The sequence below is a fragment of the Artemia franciscana genome, chromosome 11 (genome assembly GCF_032884065.1).
Source record: "Artemia franciscana chromosome 11, ASM3288406v1, whole genome shotgun sequence".
Classification (NCBI taxonomy): domain Eukaryota; kingdom Metazoa; phylum Arthropoda; class Branchiopoda; order Anostraca; family Artemiidae; genus Artemia; species Artemia franciscana.
Window position 1 is genome coordinate 37,680,272 of NC_088873.1, and position 12,633 is coordinate 37,692,904.

Consider the following 12,633-nt stretch of genomic DNA (forward strand, 5'->3'; position numbering starts at 1 on the left):
GTGGAACATCATAGCCCAGGCAATTTACGTCGCTGCGGCAATATGCGGCTGCCCCGTCACAACCCTCATAATTTCTAACACATTTCAAGACATTTCTTGATAGCAAATTATACTTAGAGTCCATTGATTTGTGTTTTCGTAAGTAAACCCTTTCGTGATGCCCCTTAAATACTTTGAACCACCAACGCATTACGTCTCTGTCCTGCGTGTTATCCATGTGGCACCCATCATCACTTCTAGGACATTTTAACCTTTTCCCACAAAAATAAGCTCATAAATCTAAAACTGAATATTTTTTATTCAGTTTTTATGAATATTTTTTATTCAGTTTTATTTTTTATTCAGTTCTATTTAGTTTTATTCATGTTTTCATTTGAACGACGGGGAGACTTATCCTTTCAATATCAGAATATGATAGTCCAAGGCAATTCACACCGCTTAGAATGAAAAACATTTCTTGAACGAGCCTTCTGCTTATTTCCAATGGTTTTGTAAAAATTGGTTGCATGGTTACATCCTGCGGCGACCATTATTTAAGCTTTTTCTGACGATTGAATATCCCAATAGATATATTTTTTTTGCTGCTAGTATTTTCTCACGATTCCCAACCTTTGTCAAACTATGACTGCCCACTGACACCCCCTCATCATTCCTAAGACATTTTCCAGATATTTTCATGGATGAAATCCATTTTGTTCATGTTTTTGCAAGCCACCCTCAACGTGATACACCTTGTCGATTCACGCCAATGTGCCACACTATGACCCTCTGGCACATATTATAATGCCTAAGGGTTTTTCAACTGTTTTCTTACAAAAACAACTTCATAAACTAAAATTTGTTTTTTTACCAATGTTTTTATTTTAATAGCGGAAACTTCACATTTCATTGTTAGAATGCAGTACTCCATGGCACTTCCCAGCCTTTTGCACATAGTAGCTAGCATATGGCACCCTCTGGCGTGCATTATCACACCTAAAGCATTTTCAGACAATTACCTACAAAAATAACCGTTTACACTAAAAACGGTCATTTAAACTTTTAGTTCTTCATGAAACATGTTGCATGTTGGTTTTTAAAAAAAATTGAATGCAATTAGTTTCACGAACAAAATTTGTTCGTGAAACTTGTTGCATACCGAATTTTTGGCTTGTGCAAGAAAATATATATCAATTTTTTTCTTTGTGAAACTTATTGTACGTTCACTTTTCTTTTTGAAACTAATCGTATGTTGATTTTTCTTTGTGAAACTTGTTGTATCTTTATTTTTTCTGCATGAAAATTGTTTTGTGTTGATTTTTTCTTCGCCAACTTGTTGCATGTTAATTTTTTTCACTTCGTGAAAATAGTTACAAGTTGATTTTTTTTCATGAAACATGTTATATGTTGATTTCTTTTCGTGAAGCCTGTTGTATGTTAATTTTTTCATCATGAAAATTGTTGCACTTTTAGTTTTTCTTTATGAAGCTTATTTTACGATATTTTTTTTTCGTTAAACTTAATTTTTCTTGATATTTTTCTTCATGAAACATTTTGCATTTATGTTTCTGGGTCGTAAAACTTGTTGCATGTTCATATATTGTTCGTGAAACATAATCTATGTTGATTTTTTTCTTTGTGAAATCTGTTGCATGATAATTATGTTATTCGAAAAACCTGTTGAATTTTTTAGTTTTCCTTCATGGAACTTGTTGTGTATTGATTTTTTCTTCATGAAACTTGTTGCATGCTGGTTCTTTGACATTGAAACTAGTTGTATGTTGATTTTGTTTTCTTCTTGAAACTTCTTATATGTTGATTTTTTTTTGTTCGTTAAACTTAAAGTATCTTTATTTTTGTGACGTGAAATATGTTGCATGTTTTTTTTGCTCGTGAAACTTTTTGCATGCTGAGTTATTGCCCGTAAAGTATAATACATTCTGATTTTTGCTTGAAAGGTAATGCATGTTGATTTTTTCTTCATGACACTTGGCGTATATTTATTTTTCTTCGAGAAACATGTTAAATGTTGAATTTTTGGCTCGCAAAACTTGTTGCACGTGAATTATTTCTTCAAGAAACTTTTTATATCTTAATTTTTGTTTTTGAGAAACTTGTTATGTTTTCATTTTATCTTCATGATGCTTATTGCACGTTGATTTTTCACTTCGTGAAACTTGAGCGTCAATTTTTCTCTACGCGTTAATTTTTTGTGCGTCAAAAATTGGTCTATTTTCATTTTTCTTCATGAAACTTTTTGCATCCCCCTTGCCTGCCTTATCTTTTTATTATCCATTTATCTTATCTATTGTATTATCTTATTTATTTTTCTACGTTAAAGTGGATGTTTGTTGATTTTCTCTTTCGTGAAACTTAAGTTATCTTGATATTTTTCTTCGTAAAAGTTGTTGCATGTTGGTTTTTTCTTCGTGAGACAAGATGTACGCTGATCTTTTGTTCGTGAAACTTGTGCCATGTGGGTTATATCTTCCAGAAACTTAATGTATCTTGATTTATGTCTTCAAGAAGCTTGTCATATTTTTTCTTCGTAATTCTTGTGCGACTTTTTCTTAAATGTTAGTAGGCTGGGCAAACGTAACCTAGCATGATGTAACAAAAAGGGATACAAGATTCACGAAGAGAAAGATAAACATGCAACATGTTTCATGAACAAGAAATTAAAATATAACAAGTTTATCGAAGACATAAATCAAGATATATTAAATTACTTGAAGAATACAATAAGTTACTTGAAGAGCCGTCCTGGCTAAGTGGTTGGCGCGTTGTTTTGAGAATTATCTGTTCATGAGGCAAGGGTTCGATGCCAGGCGTAGCTGATTATTTGGTTCGGGACCGGGGTCGGTGGGGGCGGGGTCGGGACCGGGGTCGGAGTCGACCGAGCTCTAAATAGGTACCTTGAGAAATCTGGGAAAGGTAAGCAGGACTGGTGTGTGAAACCACAGGATAGTTGACCCCAATCACCATTGCACTTCTTGGCTGAAGGGCTATGTTTAGTTTTTTCTGTTTTTCTTTTTAGTTTTTTTCTCGTTTTTCTTTTTAGTTTTTTTGGTTAGAGTACAGACGGACAGACACTACATTTATATTTTTTTTCCTTTTTTTACAGAAGATAGTGTAACAGACGGACAGACGGACAATACATTTGTATTTATTTAGATTCATGAGACTCATTACATGGTTATTTTTATACATGAAAGATGTTGCATGTTGGTTTTTACTTCGTGAAACAAGACTTTTTGTTCATGAAACTTGTTGCATTTGGTTTATTTCTTTTAAGTAAAAAGTAAAGCAAGTAAGTAAGACGGGCACTAGACCCTTATGGTCCGAACCGGGGGTGCTATTGCTAAATTATGGGGGTATATACTGTTTAATATCGAATGATTTGATGCATAAAGACATCTACAATAGGGTTCCTGCATTGATGTATACGGTCATCCCCCATGATGGCACCTGTTAATGACACCTAATAAAATCAATTATTATTATTGTAGGTTAACCAAGCTGAATCGTCACTGCCCACTCAGAGGACGCACAATCTCTTTAATGGTATGGAACTACCTTTATTGTCACCACCAATATAATTTAAAAACATTTACATAATTGACTTGCCCGCAACAATAACAATAAACAAGAATGGTAAAACAAACCATTGAAAGATTGTTTTGGAGAGGTGAGTGATGATAATTCATTTTATGAAAATCACCTTATCGACTCACCCTGTGATAATAAAGATGATCCATAGTAGATTGATAAATTTTTGCATGAATGCTTTGGAGAAGTGAATGTGATGAGGAGAAGTTTCTGGATGGCTCTTTGCATTAAGACCCCCTAGGGGTGACGTAGGTATGAGTAGATATGAATGTGATTGCATGTGTCATCATGGGGGATGACCGTATACATCAATGCAGGAATCCTATTGTAGATGTCTTTATGCACCAAATCATTCGATACCAAACAGTTTATACCCCCGTAACTTACCAATATTGACTGTTAATATTTGGTGAACTTTACATTTCTGGTAAAGCAATTTACTTTAAATGGAATGTAAATTTTATGGTTGTATCTATAAGCAAAGAAGCAAAGAAGCTAAAGAAGCTAAGAGCAAAGAAGGAGCACGATCAATCGTCTTATCAATGTTTTTAACGTTAGAAATTCAAGGCTATTTTGACTGAAAACTTTAAAGAAAACCATAATTATTTATTAATAACAAAAGATTTAAATGAATGAAAACGAAGAATTTCCAACTACGGACAGCATATTGATGAGAATTTAAACAAGATTTTTTCTTGTGCTTCCAATTGTGTGGGACTAGCCTCCTCTAATTCCTCATCTAACGCATAATATAGATTAATTTGAAGAGTATTCATTGATATATCCGTTGTTTTACATCTCTTTGCCGGTGAGGTTGATGGTATTTTTTCTCTACCAGAGGTCTCCTAGAATGGATATGATAAAATTAAGGTAAATGAGTAAAAAAAATAGTTATGTCATTTCTTTCGATCTAAGCGTACAATATAGTCGATGACTTGCTACGTTTTCCCCTATATACCCTGTCCCTTAGAAAGTAGGGGGCATTTGGATTGCATTAATTGCAATCCATTTGGATTGGATTGCATCCAATCATCAATACACACATATATATATATATATATATATATATATATATATATATATATATACATATATATATATATATATATATATATATATATATATATATATATATATATATATATATATATATATATATATATATATACTACAGAACATATTTCCTATATATATTGAACCAGATGTATCTTGAACTACCCTTTAAAAATAAGGTTTTTCTTACTTCAGAATTATCTACAAAACCTATTAATAGCAATCTGATGTCAAGCATAAGATTAAGTCAGCTTGACTTTCCCTCTCAGATAACATATACATGCATGCTAAGGTATGCACAGATCACCAAATTAGATAAAAAAGTTCAAATTATAAGCTGGATTAGTATCTAACCATCTTCAGTTTGATGCAGGCATTTGGTGGAAACACGTGGATTATCATATGTTTCTGATGTAAATTTCGATCCACGAAAAATTTGGATTTTTATATTACTTAAAAGATAAACTAATAGGTGAACCATATATAATTCTAAATTACTTACATTATTATCTGACAATCGTCTGCTCATTTTTGAATTACATTTCAAAACTGATAGTAAACGGTATTATCAAACTGTTTACATACAAAGCAAAGTATGTCATTGAACCATTTTTAAGACTTCATTGCACTCGCCCATTCAATAGTGTGACATGAATTCAAATAAAAAAATATTTTTCCATCTGACAATTAACCTCGACAATCCTCATGCGTAGAGTCTGTAGTATAGGCAATCTTTAGCAGCCAAATAAGGGTGTATCCTCTGGATGTATTATTGTCATACTACTCAATAGCGTAAAAAATCCATTCCCCGTTCCCTGGTATACACCCCGGCATACGGTATACGAATTGAAGAGCGCCAATTAGGAGGCAAGGATAGGGGGGATAATTGCTGCACTTGAAATTGAAAATATATTTTTCAATATTTTAAACGAGAGAGAAAAAATTACCCCATCCCTATGTTTTGAAAAAAATTCCATCTTTTATAAAAAAAAATGTTAAATAGATCCTTACTACATTTTTGTGAGTTGTTCTCCCTACTTGAAAGTCGATTTTATTTGCTCCATAAAGTCATCCAATGTCCCACCAAGACACGCCACAACACCAGGGTTGCCGCCCAGTGAAAGAAAATCACTATATTTTAGTCATTTTTCAGTAATTTTCTTCAATAGTCTAGTGATTTTTGTGCCGATTTAGTAATTTTTCGTTCAGGCAGAATACAAAATCACAAGAAAAAGTGATAAAGCACTGGAGGCGGCAACCTTACACAACACGCGCTGGGACTTTCAAGCGCCGCTAAGCTCATTACAAAAAAAAATCAGATCAGATGAGACTCATGTTGTGGGGTTGCATTTATGTTTGCAACTCGAGCACTTGATATGTCTACGATCGTTAACTACTTTCTAATAATTATGGAATGCAGACATTAGGTCATTGGTGAACCTGTCAATTTCCATGACAAACAAATCACTCGTGACGTCATTCAAAGTTATTACCCTATGATTGAATTTCTATGTTTCAAAATGGAACCGTTCACCTTATAGCCTCTAAGTTACAGAATTTTATTTGAAAAATGTCAAAAAGGTGTAGAAGAACAAATAAACGTTCAAATGGGGATAAGTCCAATTATTAGATAGTGGAAACAGATACATAAGTCTGGATATTTCGACTACAGATACAGCGGTCATCAGCAGAAATACTAGCGACGGTCGATGTATGAGGCGTGTTTTTTAATTAAGGTCCGTTTTATCATAAGTACACAACGAATGATTATTTTAAAAAAGTGAATTTATTTTTAAAAGTAAACACTTTACACAATTAAACAGCATAGTTGCCAAGTTTGTCGTAACTCTTATCATACCTCTTAACTAATTTTGAAGTAACCTCAACATAAAAAATTGCTGCCTGTTATGCTATCCAGGAATTCACTTCGGTTTTTACGTCGCCATCACCATTGTAACGTTAGTCACTGAGGTATTGCTTGAGGTGGAGAAATGGATGGCAATCACTCGGCTCAAGATCAGGAATGTATTGTGGGTGATCTAAAACTCTCCAGCCAAAACTTTCCTACAAATTACTTGTCTGACCAGCAGTGTAAGGTCTAGTATTGCCGAGAAGAAGGGCTATTCCTTTTTCAGCATGTTATTTTTTATTTTTTTTTATTGTTGTTGCTCTGTAGAACTTTCTGAGGGTTAGGCAGTATGCTTCTGAATTGATAGTGGTTCCTACGTTGCATGAAGTCGACCAAAAAAAGCACCATACCTATTCCCAAACACCGACGCAATGATTTTGCGGTGGGAGAGAGGATATTCGACTTTCAAATTTTCAGGGGAGTGTGTTCCATTCCATGTTCTATTGGCTAGATTTAGGCGTGATATGCGAAATATATGTTTCTTCTCCAGTCCAACCGGTTGCCACCTGAGTGGCAACCGTTAAAAAGATGACGATGACGTAATAACAGCAGTCAACTCTTGGTTACTGGAGCCAGTGGTAAGTTCTTATAAAGACTTTACTTTAAAATTAGTTAAGATGTATGATAAGTGTTAAAAAATTGGTAACTATGTCGAAAAATTGAGAAACAGTGTTCCGGGAAATGAGATACGGGAATTCGAGATAACACCTCTTATAGAACTAAACAAAATTAAAGAAGACCTCGTCGACTGAAAACTAGAGGACTTGTCTCATATTTCCTTAGTTATATTGGATGATTAAATTACATTTTAGGCTCTGCATTGAAACTACTTTTGTTTTTGTTGCAAACAAAAAGTACAAAAATTCTATTCCGAGCTTGAATTATGATCTAGACACACCGAAGCTTTTTTTTTTCAGTCATGGCTAATAGACAGAGACACTTAAAACATAACACAATTCCCTTTCTGATTAAGTCTCAAGTACGCCCTTTTGCTTTGAACATGACTTAATTTGGAAAAGAAAGAGGGGAAAACCAAAATCTAACCCAAGGACCAGCAAAAGTACTCAAAACTCAAAAATGAAAATATTAAAATAAAAAAATAACTAAAAAACTCAAATAAAAAAAAAACTCAAATAATAAACTTAAAAATTAAGACTTGAAACCATAGAAGCCAAAAGTTGAAAACATTAGAAAAGCGTTCCCTTTTCCTACTGGCGCACAGAATGATTAGGGAGCGTCCCCCTCAAAGTTGGTCTTAAGAAATTTAAAGAAAATATTAGACAAAGCCTAATATCGTATTTCCATTGCATTTGATCCTTCCAGTTAAATAACTCTCTGCTACCAATACCTTTCCACCAAAGACGCGAGCTTATGTCCACCAAGACCCATTGAAAAAAAAAAACGCTGACCTCTTTTCCCCCACCCTAAACCCTGCACATCCATTTTCAACTCGTAGAAGTTTTTGTTACCCAGCCAGATACTTAAATTACCCCCTCCCTCCGGAAACCCCCTCTGAGACCTTATTACGTTTTTTTTATTATTCTTAATATCTTTTGTTGAAGTGCAAGTTTGTTTACAGCATTTGAGTGCACCCCTCTCCCAAATTTTTTTTTTTCAATGCACCAGTATATAGATAAGGATTTGTGCCTTGATTATGTTCTTTTTACTTTTTAAGATAACTTAAAAGCCTATTAAAAAATCAATAGAGGCTACACGACTGTAACATAAGCCTATGAGGTGCATTACGCAATGAGAAACGGGGCGGAGTCGCTTTAGAAGAGCGGCGCATGAATCTAAAACTTGTTGGTGTAGGTCAGTATTGGCTTTAACTTCGAGAAAAATAACGTTTTGTTGTCTGCAGGAAGAGAAAAATCTTTATTTAATGGTGGAATTCAGAATAAATTAGCAGGACTTGAACTGAAGAATTTTGTGTGCAAACTTCAGTGAAATTAACTAGGTAAGGGAGATTTTCGAAATCAAAATTTCTTAGACTGTACTTAATCTTGATAGGCCTAGTTAGCCTAGGCTTGCAGAATATTTAAGGTACTCTAGGGATTTTTCAGAAGTGGCGTAGCTAAAAAGCTAAGGGTGTCAGTACACACTTAGGCTTTTTGAGTTGAACCATTTAAGAATATAATTCTTACTCCATAATAGGCTATATCCTAGAGAAGAAAACAGCACTCCACCTTACCTTAGCCCCTCCTCCTTCAATGTGCAAATAGGTTATACAATCCAAATTATATATTTCCAATGACTTTTTCCGTAGGTCACTCTCTTGGTTCAACCCATCAAGAAACGGATATATAGGCTAATTTGGGCTGTATATTTGTATACTAAGGGGTTGGGGGTAAACTGGAGGACTTTCGAGAATGATAGTATAAACCTAGGAGCCCAGCCATACATAAAAAAACATCTAAATATAACATTCATCTGCATCACAAATGAACTTTACCCCCCAACCGTATGATGTGAAAATGTAGGTTGTAGTTGTGAGAAGTTCGACTCTTTCCCACAACCCTAGCGTAAAGAGCGAGGCGTTGAGGAGGGGACAGCTCCTTTCATATATCGAATAATTTCTGTTTGTTTAAGTTTTAATGTCTCTCCTTACTCGCAGTTAAAAAAAAACTTCTTTTTTTTAAAATTTAATTTCTGACCGTTTTTGAATTAATGCAGGTTCTGATTTTTGACTCACCGTACATGAATAATTAGAACGAAATTTGCATATTAATTTTACTTAATCTTGGCTAAATGGCTCTCTCAAAATTTTAATCGGACGAGAGAGAAAATATATGGGGTGGGGGCCTTGTTGCCCTCCAATTTTTTGGCTACTTAAAATGGCCACTAGAACTTTTGATTTTATTTACGAACGTTTTATTAGTAATAGGTATAAGTCACATACGAATTAATTTAAGTAACGAACTTCTATGTTCCTATATTTTAATTACTTATATGAGGGGGTTTGCTCCCTCATCAGTACATCGGTCTTTATGCTAAAGTTTGAATTTCGCTCCGATTCTTTAAGAATGACCCTTGAATCACAAGGTTTTAATTAGAATAAATACCTTTTATAAAAGTACTAAAAAAAACTTTAGCGTAAAGAGCGATGTATCGTCATATATGTAACAATTTCCGTTCGTTTTTAGTTTTAATATTGCTCCTTACCTTTAGTTGAAAAACTTGTGAGTTTTTTATTTAATTTCATTTTTAAATAATGCTGGGAAATCCGTACCCCCTTCATGGAAAATTCTCTTTCCTTCTGAAAAATTCCTTTAAGGAAAGATGCTACCACGTAACCTTTTCCCCCCGACCGCCCCCACCGGAAAAAAATCCCTCCTTGAAAATGTCTGTATACTTCCCAGTAACCAATATTATATGTATTAATGGCCAGAGTTCACAACTTGCAGCCCTTCCCTTGGGACTGTGGGAAATCAAGTCATCCTCAAAGACATAGATATTAGTTTTTTCGACTAGGGTAAGACAAACAGTACTGGGACACTTCAATCACTCTGCCTATTCTGGGACAGAATCTTCAGTTGGATTGCAACATGTCCAATACTGGGACAAAAGACAACAGGTTTTTTCAAAGCAACCCAGAAAAATGTATGGGTTGGGTGTCCAAGATTTAAGTCTTTTGTCCCAGTATTGGACATGTTGTAATCCAATCAAAGATTCTGTCCCAGAATAGGCAGATTGATCAAGGTGTCCCAGTACTGGTTGTCTTACTCTATGTTGAACAAAATGACTCTCTCTAAATTTTGATCGGGTGACCTTGGGAAAAAATGAGCGAGGGAGGGGGCCTAGTTGCCCCTGAATTGGTCACTTAAAAAGGGTACTAGAACTTAATTTTCGTTTGAATGAGCCTTCTCGCGCTATTCTAGGACCGCTGTGTCGATACGATCACTCCTTAAAAAACAAACAAAAAACAACAAATTAACACGGATCCAAGATCTTTCTTCTGGCAAAAAATACAAAATTCCACATTTTTGCAGATAGAAGTTTAGAACCTCTACAATAAGATTATCGGATGGTGTGATTTTCATTAAGATTCTGTGACTTTTAGGGGATGCTTCCACCTTTTTTTTCGAAAATAAGGCAAATATCCTCAGGCTTGTAACTTTCGATGGGTAAGACTAAACTTGACGAAACTTATATATTTGAAATCAGCATAAAAATCCAATTCTTTTGGTGTATCTACTGGGATCCAAAATCCGTTTTTTAGGGTTTCGGTTACTATTGAGCTGGGTCACTCCTTACTTACTGTTCGTTTTTCCACGAACTGTTTGATTTTATTTATTAATAGCTGTTGGGGTGGCGCTTCGCGCCACCCCCCAAGCCCCCCCCGCGCGCGTAAGTCGTTACGCGCATTATTAGTTACGTGCCATTGTAGTTGTGTCCCTGTGTCCCACCTGTGAATATAGATAGATTTATATATGTGTTTCAAACTACGTAAAACTTGCGAATATACAACATTCTTGGCTTTCCCATTGTCTGTGCATATACAAAGCCTTATGTACTAATAATGACGTCACATGCAAACGCTCTTTTTACAAACCAACAAACATGCATACACACAACTCGTTTTTATATAGATAGATAGATAGATAGATACAATACAAATTAACGGCGTAAAACTTGCGAATATACAACATTCTTCGCTGTCAAATTGTCGCTACATATAAATAGATTGTCAGGTTTACCGACCCTCGAACATGCAACGTACAATTGTCCATGGGAAAAACAATCAGTATTAAGATCTATACCACATTTTTCTAATGATTGACCTTGAGCTTTGTTAATGGTGATTGCAAATGCTAATCCAATTGGGAATTGCAATCTTTTAACTTGAAAAGGCAGATCCGTTGGAATCATGGGAATGCGAGGAATAAGAACAGCCTCACCCTCAAAAGGCCCTGTCAAGATTGTGGCCTCTATTAGGTTTTCCATTGTTTTTTTTACGGCAAGTCGCGTGCCATTGCAAAGCTTTGGTGGGTTGATATTTCTTAAAAGTATTATTGGTACGCCTATTTTTAGTTGTAGCACGTGTGGTGGAAACCCTGAAAGATCTATGGAATTTAAAAATTCAGATGGATAATTAACCGCTTCATTTGGTTCCAAAACTGTGTCGACTGACTTGTAAAGGACTGCCTGGTCTCGAATCTTGGTCAAAACAATATTGTTGATTTCGTGGGCGTCTATATTTTTGGGTGCGAGAATCGCTCTTTCACTTAGCCATTTATTATTTTATAATTTTTTAGAATATACGGAAATACTTTTTCAATCAATTCATTTTTGGACGTCGCTAAATTACAAAAATCAGCAGGTAGTTGTATTTGTCCTGAAATTGAGTCTACTGGGAGCTTTCCGTTTCCAATTGCCAGCAATTGATCTGAAAATGTTTGACCAGAGTCATCGTTTTGCAATCGGACACGCATATTTGTAGTTAATTTTAATGTTTTTACGTGTGCCCATAAATTAGAATTTTTCAGGCAAGCATTCATTTCGTCTGCAGGAGTTGATCTAGGTATTATAGGTAATGTTTGCCTGAAATCTCCCGCAAGCAATATTAATGTGCTGCCAAAGGGTTTCGACTTCCCTCTCAAATCTTTCAAGCATTGATCCAGAGCCTCGAGCGATTTTTTGTGTGCCATTTTGCACTCATCCCAAATAATAAATTTGCATTGCTGCAATACTTTACCCATCCCAGATGATTTGGAAATATTGCACGTGGGAGTTTCTGTAGAATGCAAATTCAGAGGCAATTTCAAAGCGGAATGAGCAGTTCTTCAACCAGGCAGCAATGTTGCGGCTATTCCGGACGACGCAATTGCCAACGCTATATCATTATTTGATCGAATTGATGCCAGAATCAGTTTTATCACAAACGTTTTACCAGTACCTCCTGGCGCATCCAAAAAGAAAATTTCTCCAACGTTGTTATCGACACAATGCATTATCGTATCATAAATGTCTTTTTGTTCCGACGTTAACTTGGAAATGTTGTTTTGTACACACGGCAATAGATCACTCGTACTGTAACTTCGTTCACGATCCAATTCTACACATGTCGAAACAGCAGCGATACG

The 12,633-nt window shown here is 35.1% G+C and overlaps 1 protein-coding gene across 2 annotated transcripts in view; it reads left to right on the forward strand.

Annotated features, from left to right (window-relative positions):
- Positions 1–8,374: 8,374 nt before the first annotated feature.
- LOC136033168 (uncharacterized) overlaps positions 8,375–12,633 on the forward strand; it is a 102,248-nt gene continuing 97,989 nt past the window's right edge. For both annotated transcript variants that reach the window (XR_010618870.1, XM_065713849.1), the window contains exon 1: positions 8,375–8,507. The gene's annotated coding sequence lies outside the window, so the exon portion shown is untranslated. The remainder of the gene's footprint in view (positions 8,508–12,633) is intronic.